The 17,825-nt window shown below is 42.0% G+C and overlaps 1 long non-coding RNA gene across 3 annotated transcripts in view; it reads right to left on the reverse strand.

Annotated features, from left to right (window-relative positions):
• Positions 1-17,825, reverse strand: part of LOC132481836 (uncharacterized) — a 174,673-nt gene that overhangs the window by 120,479 nt on the left and 36,369 nt on the right. The window contains exon 4 of one of the 3 annotated variants that reach the window (XR_009530840.1): positions 7,875-7,959. The exons of the other annotated variants lie outside the window; for them this stretch is intronic. This is a non-coding gene — a long non-coding RNA (uncharacterized LOC132481836). The remainder of the gene's footprint in view (positions 1-7,874; positions 7,960-17,825) is intronic. 3 annotated transcript variants of the gene reach the window in all.

Genomic DNA, 17,825 nt, shown 5'->3' on the forward strand with positions numbered 1-17,825 from the left:
AGGTCATTAAAATGTAGAAGACTTTTGTCAGATTACTTAGCTCTCAGGACAACAATAAGCATTGCACAGCCGGTGGAAATTAACAACTTGATCCCTTACCAGGAAACACGTCAGTTCCTCTCTATAATTCCTCTTAAACATTACAACTAGTCAAAATCGATTTACACTTGAGAAGGTCACACATATTCCCCCGGGGAAACACTCTCCCGCTCAGCTCCATCCTGAGGCAGACATTACGAAGAACAGTGCCCAGCTGACAGCACATCCGACTTCCCTTTCTCGACCAGGGAACTCGAAGGCACGAGCAACAATGGGAGCTGTCTTTTTTAGTCATTTAAAGCAAAGACAGTTGAATTTGGTTTCGTTTAGAGTTAATTGTACATTCTGAGTGATTTGGTTTTGGCAAAATCCAAAGCATATTTTGCAAATCGCTTTTCCCATTAAATGCTAAAACCCTTTATTTTTAAAAGGAAATGTAATCCATATGCTTGGACTTTGTTTACACTATCATTATAAAATATATATATACATTTTGTATTCATGTTCCAGAAGCTTTCTGCACCATTTTGTACCACTTTCAAAAATCAAGAAATCGTGTACTGCCAAGAACTAATGACAGCGAATCCATAAACGTTAGAAATATTGATTTTATGATTCCTTATGGTCTGACCTTAGAAAAACATGTCTTTGGTTTTCAATCACACGTTGTAGAGAAAAACTTCCTTTCTTTGGAGAAACCTGTATGCCAAAGAGACCTTTTAGGGGTTAGGGGGCTGAGTTTTCTTTGCACAGGAAGGTTTATTTTGCTTACACTTATCAAGCTGCTTGACCAAATTAAATTTTGAAAATGATTTAATTCAGTTAAAAAAAAAAACCAAAATCAGAAATTGAGAATTTATGAAATGTCTGCTTATTAAAAACCATATCCAAAATTGTCAAGTTCAACTCTTGGGGTTCATTAAACATGAGGAGGTTTCACACAGTCAGAAATCTCCCACCTGAAAATAAGGAAGGCCGAGAGGAGATATAGAGCCTGGATGTTCCTTCATAATAAGGCTGAACATGAAGATGAATTTATATTTGCCTAGCTGCGTGAAACTGTCATTGGCTTAGAGCAGGGATCAGCCAACTGGTCCTGAAAAGGACCTGACAGTTAATATTTTAGGCTTTGCACATCAGGTGGTTTCTGTCACAGCTACTCAGATTCTGCCACGGAAGTACAGTCGCAGTCACAGGCAATACACAAATGAATGGATATGATTGTGTACCAGTAAAACTTTATTAACAAAAACAGACGGCAGGAGGAATTTGGCCCAAGGGCCATAGTTTGCTAAGGGCCCTGACGTACAGCTTCTTAACAAAATATACAACTCTATTTGGTATATATCTAAGATCACATTTGAAAAAATTGACTTTGGACGCTGAAAGACAAGAGTCAACTTTTCATCTCTTCTCCTACTTGCGTTCTTGAGGCTCTCATTTTGAGACCCAAAGAATTAACTTGTGAAGAGACCAAAACCTTGTGCCTTGTACTCATAAACACTAATCAGATGCCTAAAGTTACCAATGCCAATGTAACCCTCCTAGAGCTGGTGTATCGGTAGCCTACTGTGCACGTCTGGACCTTGTATCATGGGCAGCGAATTCCTAATGAACATGACCAACACTGAAATGTTTGAGAAGAGCTAGTTTTTCACTAGCATGATCCTGGTCTGGTTACCCTATTTCCAATGTGCTTTTAAGAGTCTATTTGCTTAATTAATACATTATGTTGACCTGTGGTCAAAGGTTGCAAACCCAAACCTTGGGCCATGCCTTCCGCATAGCTACTGAAAGCACATGCTGTGGAGCCAGGCCATGCCAAATCAAATACCTGATCTGCCACTTCCTAGCTGTGTGACCTTGGAAAGATGTCAATGTCAATGTTGATGCTTCTCTTCTCTCTTATGGTAATAAACTCTCAGTGTTTGTCAGGGCATAGAGCTCTGAAGAAACAATGGAATGAAAACCACATTTTTCAGCTTCTCCTGCAGAGAATTGTAGCTACATGACCAAGACCTGGATAGTGAGAACAAAAGGGATATGATTTATTAATTCTGTTTTCAGAACTTAGATGTGTTTATGCATGGATTTTTAAAATCCAGCTTGGGATTCAGTGGGCTTCCGTGTACTGACGTCTTTCATCATTTCTCAGAGTTTCTGATCCTTAAGCATTTCAAAATTCTCTCCCAATTTCTCTCTCTCCCCTCTGCTTCTGAGATGCCAATTAAACAAATATTAACCTTTACCACTATCTTCTGTCTCTCTTCTCTTCTGAGTTCCATCCTTTGGCTTTCTGTGCTTCATTTTGGACTGTTTCTTTGAGCTTACTCTCAATCTGCTGTTAATCTTATTTTCTACTGTTGTCTTTCTCAGATCTAGAATTTCTATTTGGCTCTTTTACAAAATTGCTATATCACTTTTTATATCTTCCAGTTCCCTGCCAATTAAAAAAATTTTTTTTAATATTATCCAACAAATTGAAGATTTAGGTGACATTTTCTTAGTTCTATTGATCTCTGTTAGGGACCTGGGGCTAGTGCTTGCAGTTTAGTGTCACCTTGATCTAAGTTTTAGATTTGAGATTTTTCTGAGGGAAAATCATATTTTCACAAAACTGTTTCAGATAAGGCAAGGGTTAGTTTACTTCCAGCTTACCTTTACTTCTAGGAGATGATCTTTTGGGGCTTTTTTGGGGCCCAGCCTAAAGAGGATTCAGATCTTTGTCCTAGTCTCTTGGGGTCCCCAAAAGGACAACTAAGCATCCCCTAAGACAAAGGCTTTGCTCATTTTCTTCTGAGTTCTCAGCCTCTCTGCGATGTCAGACCAATAACTGCTCAGTATCGTACTAGCTCTTGAATGCTTCCTAGGTTTTAAGAATAATCCATAGAGCTTTTTCAGTTGTGACAAGATTGATGCCTATTACCTACTTCATATTACCAGAAGTGGAAATCCTGAGATTTCTACTCATATTCTTAAGGGAAAGGGGAGGCATACTTTTCTCCCCTTCCTGAGAACCGTCTTTACTTTGGTTGAAGTGATGGCCAGTCTTAGACCGTACACGTGAGCCCACCACTTGAGGGAAAGGCAGAGAAACCAGAAAAAAGGATCCCAGACGCCTGGAGACCTTGTTGAGCACACCAAACACACAAGCCTGGACTGCCTGTCTTTGCACTAGTAATAATCCACCGTTGTTTGGGACCTCTACTACACACAGACTTACCCATGTCCTCACTAAAAGAAAAGTTACTTAACCTCTGCGGTAGATGTTTGCGACGATGGTCCCAGTTCCTCCCCTGACTTCAAGACAGCAGAATGCAAGCAGGCTTCAAAAGTGCTCGTGCATTTCTTCTTGTCCCACTGCTCGCTCATGCACGCCTGCCTCTACCACGGGAAAAAGCCTGAGCTAGCCTGCGGGGGGTACCTGAGACACGTGGAGGAGGCTCGCCACGTAGTGACGTCAACCCAGCTGAGGCCATCCTAGATCTACTGCCAGGGGACCTGCGGCCGACTGTGGATGACTGAGTGAGCCCAGCCAAGCCCAGCAGAAACACCGGCTGTCCCACACCCTCAAAAGCCATAATAAATGGTGGTTGTTATAAACCACCGAGTTTGGGGAAGCTTTGTCACACAGCATTACGTATGACAAGAGCTAATAATTACATGGAGATGACTATAATACTTAACGTCATAGGTTTATCTTTAGACAAATGAGTTATTTCAAGTATGCCCCCTTACAAGAGTCACTGGTACCTAGTAAGCACTCAAAAAGTATTATCTACTCATATCATAGCTACTGTTATGACTACTATAGCTAATATTGAGACCCACAATTCCTCCCAAGCCAGGAAATTCAGTGACCAGTGGCTATAACTAACTCTAGTGTCTAAATGATCAACATTTTCTAAGGCATCATTATTTCCTTTGTCCTCCTCCCTTTCTCCCTTCTTACAAAATCTCACCTCTCATATTTAGTACCTCAAAGATCATTTGGCTGGCTTTTTTTGAACATCACAGGGATGAAACACACGAGAACTGGGGTGAGTTCTTTGCTACTCATCTCTGATTTGGCGTAGGAAATTGTCTGGGTGGCAGATTGCTGAACCAGGAGCCATGAGGCAGGGGTGTTAGCCCTGTTTTCTCCACTGACTAGTTGTAGGACTCAGATCAGTCCCCTCAGATCTCCAGGTGAAGTTTCTTCACACAGGACTGAGATATTTTTTTAAATTTTATTTTATTTATTTTTTATACAGCAGGTTCTTATTAGTTATCTATTTTATGCATATTAGTGTATATATGTCAATCCCAATCTCCCGATTCATCCCACCACCAACCCCCACCCCCGCCACTTTCCCCCCTTGGTGTCCATAGGTTTGTTCTCTACATTTGTGTCTCTATTTCTGCCTTGCAAACCAGTTCATCTGTACCATTTTTCTAGATTCCACATATATGCATTAATATGCGATATTTGTTTTTCTCTTTCTGACTTACTTCACTCTGTATGACAGACTCTAGATCCATCCACGTCTCTACAAATGACCCAATTTCGCTCAGGACTGAGATACTTGATGGCAGCCTGGATCTTACTTATTGCATCTCCGTGGCTGATACATTCCAGACACTCAGTGAATGTTTGTTGATTTAAATGAATAGAATTGAACCAAACTGAGTGAACGGAGCTAAGGAAATTGGCTAAACCTCAGAAAGTTCCTTTTCAGCTTAGTCTTTCTACCACTTTACCACATTTTTTTCTTGTAATTCTCCTCTTTTAAACAATACCTCTCTATTACAAAGGAATGAAATAAAATCAAGCTGGCTTCCGGTAGAAATCACTTTCATCCTTCCTGCCCAATGGATGTTTTTAGGAAAAGATGCTAATATTAGCCGCTTTCTATGTATCCATAGACTTTGTCTTCCTGAAGTGATGGGCTAATTCTCTTCCCCTATCTCCTCAACCTAGCACCAGTGACCATGCTGTGGGAACAAGATGGGCAGGACCCCAGTATTAAGAAAAAGGTTTTACCTTTTCTATTACATTTGTAATGCAATAATAAACTGTAATAGTTATGGAGAAATCATGAAATGTGAAAGCATGAGGGCCATCAGTTTCCCACCTTGAAACTTCACACCACAGGAAGCAAGCCTGCAATTTGAATCTTAAACTGGCCTTCTTTAGAATATTTCTCTTCAATATGTTGACTTAAGCTTTTCGGTATGTGTTTCCTATTCATTGTTTTGTCTGAATTAAAAATAAAAAACAGGGGCTTCCCTGGTGGTGCAGTGGTTAAGAGTCCGCCTGCCAATGCAGGGGACACGGGCTCAAGCCCTGGTCCAGGAAGATCCCACGTGCTGTGGAGCAACTAATCCCGTGCACCACAACTACTGAGCCTGCGCTCTAGAGCCCGCGAGCCACAACTACTGAAGCCTGCGTGCCTAGAGCCTGTGTTCCGCAACAAGAGAAGCCACCGCAATGAGAAGCCCGTGCACCGCAATGAAGAGTAGCCCCCGCTCGCTGCAACTAGAGAAAACCCGCGCGCAGCAATGAAGACCCAACGCGGCCAAGAATAAATAAATAAAATAAATAAAATAAATAAATTTATTTTAAAAAACCAGTTTATTGGAAATATGTCTGTATGTATGTTACTTTGGCAAATAAAATGGAATTTTCTCTTACTACAAAAACTAAGATATACTATCTTAAGGTTGTCAGGAAAGAGGGCACGAAGTTAATGGGGTGACTTAACGGTATAATCACTATTAAGATGGCAGCTTTGGTTTTCAGCGGGGAGGAATTCGGTACAGCTCTGTTTCTGTTTGTATTTCCTGCTACCAACACTGGGAAGTGCCAGGTCTGAATTGTCTGAATTGTCAAAATGTCAGATCTGATTGTTCTGGAGAGTTTTCAAGACTAACCTGATGAGGCTTTGAAGTTAATATGAGCACGATGCATCAGGCAAGAAATGAGATGGTGATTCCTCAGTGCTATAGCACCATGCCACTTACAGGAGGAGAACAAACATTGTGTTCCATCCACCAGAGGGAAAACTATAGATAGCTAGGGTGGACAACGTGCTGTATCTTATTCCTGGGCATACAGGAAGATGACATTTCCCATCTTCCCTTCCAGTTAAATCAGGCCACGTGACTAAGCTCCAGCCAACAGAATGTGATAGGAAGTGACGTAAGCCATTTTCTTCCCTAGTCCTTGAAAACATCTCACAAAACACTTTAGCCTTCAGACGAGGATCAGATGTTCTTTAGAGACCAAAAAAAAAAAAAAAAAAGTTCAGGCTCAGGGGTAAATGATGCACAAAGACCACAAAGGTAGGATTGGCAGGGCTGATACTGAAGTCTGGATCTTCTACCCTTTATTTCAGCAGACTCATTACCCTTGCATAGGAAAATCTTGGGTCATTCGCTGTGCTTGACGTAGGTCAGGCAGCAACAGAGAAAGATATTACCCTAGGAACTAACATTCCTTGGAGAAGAAACAGTAGCTTAACTAAGGCTCCGCTGGGAAAACACAAATAAGAAGTCTGGTTGTGACAGCACCGACCCCCGGGGAAATGGGATATGTTGAGTGTCTGTCTGTCTGTCTGCCCTCAAGGCTGATAGATTCAAAACCTAAAAGCTGGCTGGGGTGTCACCAAAGAGAAAGGCCAAGTCTAACACTAGCTAGGGAAGGTGCTTCAGGCATGAAGAGCCCGTGAAGAGAAAGGAAGCTTCTGCAAGGTCAGTTCCAGAGCCTACAAAGCACAACGGAAGACATCTTAGAACAGATGTGGTTCCTCCTTCCAAGCTTGGAGAGCCAGAACCAGGCCAGGACCCAAGACAGTACATGGAGCTGTAAAGGTGAAATGAGAGGGACTGTCCAGAGTTGGACAACGTAGCTATGATGTCTGCTCACAGAGAAGACCTGGGAACAGTTTCCAGGCAGAGTTAGAGTCTATCATCTATCAAAGTGGGGTCTAAATTGGGTAGAGCAGGTCCTAGCAAAATATGACCCTGGGGCCAAATCCAGCAGCTGCCTGCTTTGGGGAGGGGCTTGTTTTTAACTTTGTTTATTGAGTTATAATTCCAAATCCACATAACATAAAACGAACCATTTTAAAGCGAAGAATTCCATGGCATTTAGCATATTCACACTGTTGTACAGATACCACCTCTACTGCGTTCCAAAACATTTTTATCACTTCAAAATAAAATCCTGTCCACATGAAGCTGTTACACCCCATTCCCCCTTCCCCCAGCCCCTGGCAACCATCTATCTGCTTCCTGTTTCTATAGATTGACCTATTCTGGATATTTCATATGAACGGGATCATACAGAACATGACCTTTTGTGTCTGTTCCTTTCACTTAAGCATGACGATTTTGAGGTTCATTCACACTGAAGCATGGATCAGTAATTCATTCCTCTTTATGGCTAAATACTATTTCATTGTATGGATAGACCACAGTTTGTTTATGCGTTCATTCACTGATAAGCCTTTAGGTTGCTTCCACTTTTTGGTTATTGTGAATTGTGCTGCCATGAGCATTCGCATGCAAGGATTTGAGTACCTGTTTCCAATTCTTTTTGGTATATACCCCCAAGTGGAAGAGCTGCCTGTTTTTGAAAATAAATTCTATTGGAGCATAGCCACGCCCATTCATTTATACATTGTCTATGGCTTCTTTCACGCTACAATGGCAGAGTTGAATAGTTACAACAGAGAAAATATGGCTGCAAAGCCACAAATATTTACTATCTAGCCCCTGATAGAACAAGTGTGCCGACCCCTGGGATAGAGGAAGCGTCACCCCCATCCTTTAGACCTTGATATGGCGCATACCTTAAGCTACTTTTCTCCTGGTCGTCGGTGAAAGGAACTGGAGATTTCCTTGAATTTGTGAGAGCCAAGGCTCGATGGGCCAGTTCTGAGGTGAAATAAGAAATATGTGTCGGTGACCGTCCCTCTCATTCTCTCTGCCTCTCCCTGTTCCCTCTTCCCCTCCCTTTGAGAAATGCCAATATTTGCTCAGTAAACAGAGAGAGAAGAGACGTTCTGCACCTGTCAGGACAGGTGAGGGAATCAGTGGTCTGCTCATTGCCAAGTGCAGCGGGGGCAGCAAGATCCACTTTGCCTGGAAGTCAGGAAATGGTCCGCACAGCTGGGGCCGACGTAAGATGGAAACCTGGTGTTGTCCCGTGTGACTTTTATCCACACTTTAATGGGCAAGCAAATCACCTGGGACCTTGTTAAAAAGTAGATTCTGATTCAGCAGGTCCGGGGCTGCGCTTGAGACTCTGCATTTCTAGAGAACTCCCAGGAAATGGCAATACTGAAGAGCAGCAAGGTGAGCACTGGTTCCCACCCAAAGCTGCGCTTTGCAATCCCCTGGGGGAATTGTCCCCCCAAAATCCTAATGCCTGACTGAGTCTTGCTCCCAGAGACTGTGATGAACTTGGTCTGGTGTGTGGCCTGGGCATCTGGGTATACAAAGTTCCCCAGTAGCTTCTAATACGTGGTGAAATTTGAGAGACAGTGTTCTTGAGTTCAGGAGGTGAGGACTGGGGTTGGATCAGCAAGAACTGTTTTCAAAAGAGATTATGGGTAAATATGAATAAGGATAAATTAATGCAAAAATCAAATTGACCACCTACCCATCACTGATCAAGTGATTCCTATAAACTCCCTTCCATTATATAACTAATTTGGCCTATCAGGGGAATCCATGTAATTCAAAGCTGGATACGTTTTACAAATAAGTGATCTGATTTCATTACTCTTGTTCCTGGGAATTGTGCCTGGCCAAGCTGGGATCAGCTTCCTGCCTCTCATTGTATCAATAAATACGTCAGCATCAGGCCACTGGGACCTCATCTACACCGAGAGCAGAATGTGCAAGACGATCTAACAGTTAATGTTTTAGACTTGTCTCTTCCCATTTCCAAATTACACACTTATTGTATTCAGGCAAAATCTACATGGGGCCTGCAGATGTTTGAAAACTTCCAGATGATTCCTAAAGTTGTTCGTTTTTCATCCTGATGGAAAGATGCCTACATTCATGGTCTTTATTGGATATTTTTTAAAAGTGTTTCAAGAAACCCAAGTGTTCTAGTCTTATCTTCCATGTCTCCAGACTGGGAGCAAAAACACACAAATGTTTATTAACAAGATGAAAATGCAAGTAGCTGTATCACCACCCCCAATCTGGCCTCTTAATGCCTAGGTCTACCTGGGCTACTCCCCAGAGATTATTGTCTTCAGCACCTTGTATGCCAGTCCTTCGGGGATCAAAATCCATTTTTAAGATGAGTCCTCCTGGCAACACCACTACTACTCGTATTCTCTTCCTTGCGGTCTATTTTCTCTGGGTCATGATCCTGTTCCCAGCTTCTATCACATCCCCCCAAAATGGCTACATCTGAAGAACTGAACCATTTCTATCTGTGCAGCACAATCTGCCAAATACGGTCAATCCAGTTCACATTCACGGCTTTACATCAGTGGTTCTCAAAGTGGGTCCTGGACCAGGAGCAGCAGCACCAAGAAGCTTGATACAAATGCAAATCCTTGGGCCCCAACCCAGACCAAGTGCCTCAGGCTCTCTGGGGGTGGCCCTAGTAATCTGTGTTTCTCAAGCCCTCCACATGACTCTGGTGTGAGCTCGAGTCTGAGATGTGCCGAAGTAGAGGAACTGCAGTTATGCTGTAGCTTTTGTGCTCTATCACCAGGTGTGTTAGATTAGCTATGAAATACAACCCCACCAAATCTCCAGGACACCCGACTCCAATCAGTTCTTTCTCCCTCGTCGCTTGCTCCCTGCTCCTGCAGACTGGCTGTGGAGCTCCGCTTCAGAGGGCAGGCTGGGTGCAGATGTGCTCCATGCATCTTGTTCTGGGGCTCTGGTGGAGGGGTGGCCACTACTTGGGCATCTAGTTCTCCTGGCAGAAGTCAGAAACTCCCAGAGAGTCGATCTTCTTAAGGCCTCGTCTCAGAACTGAGACATCACCTCTCCTGCCCTCGTTTCATGGACCCAATCTGGTCACATAGCACAGCTCAGTGGGGAGAGAAATATACACCCATGCAGGTGATCACGTGGCTAGGTGAGCCAAGTGAATATTTGCTGAACAAAAATCTAATCGACCACACCAGGACAATGGGTAAATAAACCCATTGGTAGACCTTGCCAGCTATCAAATGCCATTAAATTTTATGAGGTTAACAATGGTAATCCAGTGAGAACAACGGATATGTCAAGAGAGTGGCAGTCAGCCTAGACAGTTTTTTGTCATTCTTTCATGTTCATGTGATAAACCCTGGACAAAGAATTTCCATCCAGATTTCCTTTCTGGTTCTACTTCTAAAGAACCATTGCAGGATGAACTTACAAAAAAAAAAAAAAATCAAGGGAAATACCTGCTGCAGCATTTCCCCCCGTGGTTATTTCCACTTTGAAAAGCTGACGGAATATTTCTACTGTGTTTTTTAAAAGAAAACTCTCTTAAATTCCCATCATTGACTCTACCACATTTAGCTGGCAGGAGCCAAAAAGGAAAATATCTTCCCTGAAGATACAGCGAAGTCTGCCCCAACTAGCAGAATTAATCATGTGCCAGACGTGCAATCATTACAGGACTGTTGGCAACACCATTGTACCCTGGGAAGATGAGAAGGCAACTTAAAAGTCCCTTGATGACCAGACTGAGAGAGCCTTCATTTCCTGAGTTCAGTCACTGGGACATTGGGCTCAATAAATATTTGTTGAAGTGAAAAACATGGATTCTGCTCAAGATGCCAAGTAACTGGCGATGTCCTGCTGAAAGGGGAGCAAGGGACTTCCCTGGTGGTCCAGTGGGTAAGACTCCATGCTCCCAATGCAGGGGGCCCGGGTTCCATCCCTGGTCAGGCAACTAGACCTCATATGTATGCCACAACTAAGATCCCACATGCCGTGACTAAGACCCAGTGCAGCCAAATAAATAAATAAATATTAAAAATAATAATAACAAAGTAAAATAAATAAATAAATAAAAACAAAGGGGAGCAAAAAGAAGCCAGTTCCAGAAAGATCACTGTCTACCCAGCGGCCATGAGCCAGACACTCAAAGGTGAATGCGTCACCATGTAATGGGCATGTAGAAGGGAGCAGGGGGACTTCATCCTAGGGGACAGTGCAGGTTCCCAAACGTGTGTGTGTGTGTGTGTGTGTGTGTGTGTGTGTGTGTGTGTGTGTGTGTGTGTGTGTGTGTGTGTGTGTGTGTGTGTGTGTGTGTGTGTGTGTGTGTGTGTATTAGGGTTAGTTGAAGAATTTCTAACAGGGTGAGAGATTTTAACACCTATAGAGGGAACTCCCAGGGCAGGCTGCATGCGTGATCCTGATTTATCTGGAGAAGAGCTCTGGGAAGGGCAAATATTAAAAAAAAAAAAAAAAAGAAAGAAAAAAACAGCTCTAAAAAAAATAAAATAAGACTTTTGGGGAAAAGTGGGACATTGTGTTCAAATTCCTGGTCTTCGGTTGCAACCCTGGCCCTGTTTCTTACACTGTTAGACACTAGGCAAGTTATGTAAACCTTTTCAGCCTCGGTTTCCTCATCTGTAGAATCATGATAATATGCCTGGGTGGCTCTGTAGCTCAGTTGCATTTGAATGTGAAATGGTCCACTGATATGTAGAACATTCTTACCAGGAATAATACTGACACTGGGGAGAATTGGGTGATGGACCCTTTTCCCTCAGAGGGACTGGCTGGAATAGACATTGTGGTCTATGCAAATGGCACCCCTAGGGTTGTACAGTGCACAACCTCTACAACTGTATGCTGAGCTGCCTCTCTTCCCAGACCTTGGCCGTGGTGGCATTTGAAGGCCACAATGATGAGATTTTCAAAGATGGTACAAATATACCAAGACTCACCCCCATACTCTCTGAGTGAGTTCTTGATTGAGGTCAGTAGAAAAGGTGTCGTGTGTCACCTTTAATAATAATAATTTTCAAAAATTCTTCAGACACTAATAGAATGATTCCCCTAATCACTGAGTTGATGAAAGCCGTGGAGTTGGCATCTTTCTTGTGACTTTGAAGTTTTCTTATAATTTTATAGATATTGTCATTTTCCAGGGTTTTATTTGGGGGGCAGCATGGAAAATATCTTCCCTTTAACTCCCTTGGTGTTTGCCTCCAGCATACTTCTCACAGAGGGGAGCAAAAGGGGGCCCATTCCAGAAGGATCACTGTCCCTCAGTTCATTCCACACCTGCTATGAGACAGGCACTCAATGGTAAATGAGGTACCGTGTGGAATGAAGCAGAAGTACTCAAACAAAAACAGTACTTCAGTGACCCAGATTTTGCCCCATTTCTATTTGTGGTAGACACACCCTAAGGTGACCCCAAAGGAGTCATTCTGTTGTATTATTCCCTCCTTTTGCATGTGAGTGGAAGCTGTGATTTGTTTCTAACCAACAGAATATGGCAAAGGTGACAGGATGTCACGCTCATGGTTGCATTATAGAAGACTCCATCTTAGCAGACTAGAGAGAGAGACACTTTCCCACTGGCCTTGCAGAAACACACACTCATGTTGTGATCTACCTGTGAAAAGAGTCACACGGCAGAACACTGCTGGCAGCCTCTAGGACCTTACAGCAGCCTCCAGCCAACAGCCAGGAAGATGCAGGCACCTCAGTCCTACAACTACAAGGAAGCAAAGTCTACCAATGGCCTGAGACAGCATGGAAGCAGAACCTTCCCCAGTCAAGCCTCTGATGAGAAGGCAACCCGGTTGGCACCTTGACTGCAGCTTTGTGAAGCCTCTAAATTTGTGGTAAGTTGTTACACAGCAATAGGAAACTAATACATAGAATACTACATACATAAAATATTACATTGGATTCTATTATTACTATAATTAATCATCAGTTTAATTGTCTCTCATAGATCAGAATCTGGGGTATGCCCTATTCAGAGAGAGAAACCCACTGTGGGCTTTTAACATTGAGTGGAAAAGAGAAACTGGACTTTTCCACCTTACAGCTCTTTTCCTATAAATAACATGTACATTGCTCAGAGGTCACCTCAGCAGAGTGGGAAATCCAAGAAGCCCACTGATTTTCTGGATTACATAAATCCACACAGCCTCCTTTATGATGATGCAATTTAATTATTATTGCACTAAAGTTACCCTCAAGCACACATTCACCTCTCAACGCTCGTGGCATTCAAGGAGTTTATACTTAGAAAATACTCTCCTTTTCCCAGGTAAGAGAGAGACTCTAAAGCTATGAATTTTAAAGAATTGTAGCCTTCAGCATGTTTGGTGGCATTTGACTTGTTTTTCAACATAGATTCCAGCTTCCTTGGTTTGGTTTTTAATAGCTTACTGAAAATAGAAATGTTGCATATGGTTTTATAAATTGGTCCTTTAGAATAAATTGCACATAGGCACAAAAGATTTATAGTAGCTCTGATATAAAATGATTCTTTTATTCCTAAACTCAAATCACATTTTTATATCATGGGTAGCAACTTCTATTGTAAATCTCATGCGCTGATCTTAGTCAAACTTTTAATCTGGCCTGGAAATTCTAAAATGGTAGTAACCACATTGAGGACTGATCTGATCTATAAATATCTTCAAATACCCTGTTCTCCCTCTCTGCTCTACTATCACAGGGTCATGGACTCCTTAAATAAATGGCTGCTGAGTATTATCAAACTACAAGGAAGTCTTCTATGAAATGTCAAGCTGGGTCCTAATACAAAACCATTCATTCTATTCCATGTTTTATCCTTAACGTGGTGTGTGACTATGGAGGATATTTTCACCTCTGACGTTCAACAAACCCATAAAAGTTTCCAGCATCTCCCAAGTCCCACGGTAAACTCTCCATCAATTCTAGTTTTCTTCCTCTCCAGGATCTTAAAGTCTGAACTTAACACATTATTGACTGGGGGATTTTTGCAGAAACTAACGCCTGTGGCCGTAATACGTCTCCAGCCAAAAATGTGTTAAATGGTCATAATTGGTCATCTAAATCTACTGTGTTTTTTTGTAATATTTAACTGTTTTCAGAGACTGTCCATATATGAAGAAAAATATACAAGCCTGTGATACAAATCCACATTACAAGAAAGATGGGGACACTGATTTCCACTTGATTCTGGCCTTGGGTTTACCACCAACCGTGGCGTGACCAATGAAACACAGTCTCCACGGCCCTGCTGGGGACCCGTGGACCAGCAGCGTGAGCGTCACTGGGAGCCTGATAGAAATGCAGAACCTCAGTCCCCAACCAAGACCTGCTGCGTCCGAATCTACATCTGAACAAGAGCCTCTTGTGTGTGATAACGCTGGAGAAGCTCCATTTCGTGGCGGACTGTGACTCCAGGTGGATTGGACATCTAGCCTTTACTGCCAGCTCTCCTCATTTCCCCAGTATCTGTACACTAGATGCTAAAATGCTGAGCTTACATTGGTAATGGGCCTACCTCCAACAAACTGTATCCTTGGGTGGCTCCTCGGGTTGTAGCTATGATCTTCACATACCACCCAAGGACACTGGTTTAATGAGAAACAGCAAGGCCAGAATGAGGTCTACATGGAGCAAAGTCCACTGGCAGCAGAGGCTTCCACATCAAAATAAATACCAAGGGGCTTCCCTGGTGGCGCAGTGGTTGAGAGTCTGCCTGCTAATGCAGGGGACATGGGTTCGAGCCCTGGTCTGGGAAGATCCCACATGCCACGGAGTAACTAGGCCCGTGAGCCACAACTACTGAGCCTGCGCGTCTGGAGCCTGTGCTCCGTAACAAGAGAAGCCACGACAGTGAGAGTCCCACACACCGCGATGAAGAGGGGCCCCCGCTTGCCACAACTAGAGAAAGCCCTTGCACAGAAACGAAGACCCAACACAGCCAAAAATTAAAATAAATTAAAAGAAGCCTCAACATTAAAAACAAAAAAACCAAATGCCCTCTGTTTATTTATGAGAAGCTGCTCTCAGGGTACTGATAGTATGTGATATTTCAAGGTCCAACATTTCTTTATAATTTAGGTGTCACGGAAAATAAACAGCAATGCCGTGATTATGTAAGATATTAACATTAGGGGCAGCTGGGTGAAGGGTATGCGGGAACTCTCTGTACTATCTTTGCAACTTTTCTATAAATAGGAAATTATTCCAAAATTAAAAGCTTATTTTTAAAAGTACAAAATTTGGCTTGCAATTTAGGAAAATGAGTATCCCCCCAGAAACTTTTCAAATGACATTATTTAAAGAGCTAAATACAATAGAAGTGGGGAAAAAATAGAGCAATGGGGATAAACAAACACCCTTCTTGCGTATTCACCATATTTTTTCACCCTATGTTATAATAGCATATACCTATTGCTTAGCAAACCCAACGGGGCACAAGGGTATGAAAAAGCCAAAAAAAGGAACAAAAGAAAATGAGTGATTATAACTATAGTGCCAGAGATTTGACGAATATACATTAAGAATATGAAATTATGGCAGAATCCCCCTTAAGCAATTTGTTTCACCTCTCCCTTCAAATATCTACCCAAAACAATTTTTAGTGGAAAAAAGTGAAAAAATATATACTTAAAAAAGAGCTATATCCATCATCACATATATGAAGTACTCAAATTTTATTTTATTGGTCAGGATTCTGACTAGTAAACAATGGAATCTATTCTCTGGTGAGTTTAAGCAGGAAAAGGGCTTATTGAAAGATATTCAGTAGCTCCGGAATCATTGGGAGGGCTGAAGAAACAAATCCAAGGCGTAGCTTCCAGGAAAAATGCCAAAACCATGCTGCAAATTAGCCTGATTTGGGGGGAGACGCCACTGCCGCTTTACTGTTGCCACCACCAAGCGCCTAGTGCCAGGACTTCAGCTTGATTGCAAATGATAGAGCTTCCAGCCTCTGGCCCCTGCGCATCAGGACCTCAATCTTGCAGCCACTGCCCCCGCCCCTGAAAGTCAGCCAGCGGGGAGCATCATCCCTGCCAGCAAGACGGAAGCTCGCTGCAAGTTCGTTTCCTTCCTAGCTCAGGTCTGAATCCAGGTCTTTGGTGTTTTTCAGTTCTAAATGGCACAGCCTTGGTTATATGCCACATCCTAGCCCCAAGAGAGCCTGGGAATTTGAGCTCTGATTCTACATCTGGGAGATAAGACCCAGGGTGACCAATTAATCCCAACTTGGGCAGGAATTTTCTGGTTTTGCAGTTAAAGGAACTGCATCCCAGGAAACCCCTCAGTCTCAGGCAAACCAGCACAAGTGGTTAGTAGACTGAGAACCCATAACCTGTGCATTTCCCCGAGTATAGAAAGGCTTTGAAAAAGATGATGGGGAGCCACAACGATGATGCATATCCCCTACAATAATCAATACACATTGATGAAAATGTAAATTGTGGCAATTCATATGATCCAGCAATCCCACTCCTGGGTATATATCTGGACAAAACTATAATTCAAAAAGATACATGCACCCCTATGTTCATAGCAGCACTATTCACAATAGCCAAGACATGGAAACAACCTAAATGTCCATCGGCAGATGAATGGATAAAGAAGATATGGTACATACATACAATGGAATATTACTCAGCCATAAAAAGAATGAAATAATGCCATTTGCCGCAATATGGATGGACCTAGAGATTATCATACTACTTACTAAGTGAAGTAAGAAAGACAAATACCATATGATATCACTTATATGTGGAATCTAAAAAATGATACAAATGAACTTATTTATAAAACAGAAACAGACTCACAGACATAGAAAACAAACTTATGGTTACCAAAGGGGAAAGGGGGGAGAGGGGCGATAATTTAGGAGGTTGGAATTAACAGGTACACACTACTATATATAAAATAGATAACCGACAAGGACCTACTGTATAGCACAGGAACTCTACTCAATACTTTGTAAAAACCAAATGAGAAAAGAATAGATATATGTATAACTAAATCACTTTGCTGTACACCTGAAACTAACACAGCATTGTAAATCAACTATACTCCAATATAAAATAAAAATTAAAAAACCAAATGTTTACAGCACCATTACTCATAATGGCCAAACAACAGGAAAAAACGCAAACGTCCATCACTGGATGAAAGGATTAATGAAATGTGGTATACCTGTATAGTGGAATATTATCAGCCATAAAAAAAGAATGAAGTACTAATATATTCTACAACATGGATGAACCTGGAGGATATTACACTAATTGAAAGAAGCCAGACACTAAAATCCAGATATCAGATGATTACATATATATGAAATATGCAGAATAGGCAACTCCATAGAGACAGAAACTAGATTAGTGGTTCCCAGGGGATGAGGGAGAAGGGAACCAGGAGCAACTGCTAAGAGGTACAGATTTTGTTTTGGAATGATGGAAATGTTCTGGAATTATGTAATGGTGATAGTTGCCCAATATTACAAATATACTTTAAAAACCCACACACTTTAAAATTGTATACTTTAAAATACTGAATTTTATCTCAATACAAAAACATGTTTTGAAAAAGAAAGATGTGATATATGATGTATGTGTATACGCACACACACACACACACACACACACACACACACACAGAGAGTGGAATACTACTCAGCCATAAAAAGAATAAAATAATGCCATTTGCAGCAACGTGATGGGCCTAGAGATGATCATACTAAGTGAAATAAGACAGAGAAAGACAAGTATCATATGGTAACACTTACATGTGGAATCTAAAATATGACACAAATGAACTAATCAAGAAACAGACTCACAGAC

This window comes from Mesoplodon densirostris, chromosome X (genome assembly GCF_025265405.1).
Source record: "Mesoplodon densirostris isolate mMesDen1 chromosome X, mMesDen1 primary haplotype, whole genome shotgun sequence".
Lineage (NCBI taxonomy): Eukaryota > Metazoa > Chordata > Mammalia > Artiodactyla > Ziphiidae > Mesoplodon > Mesoplodon densirostris.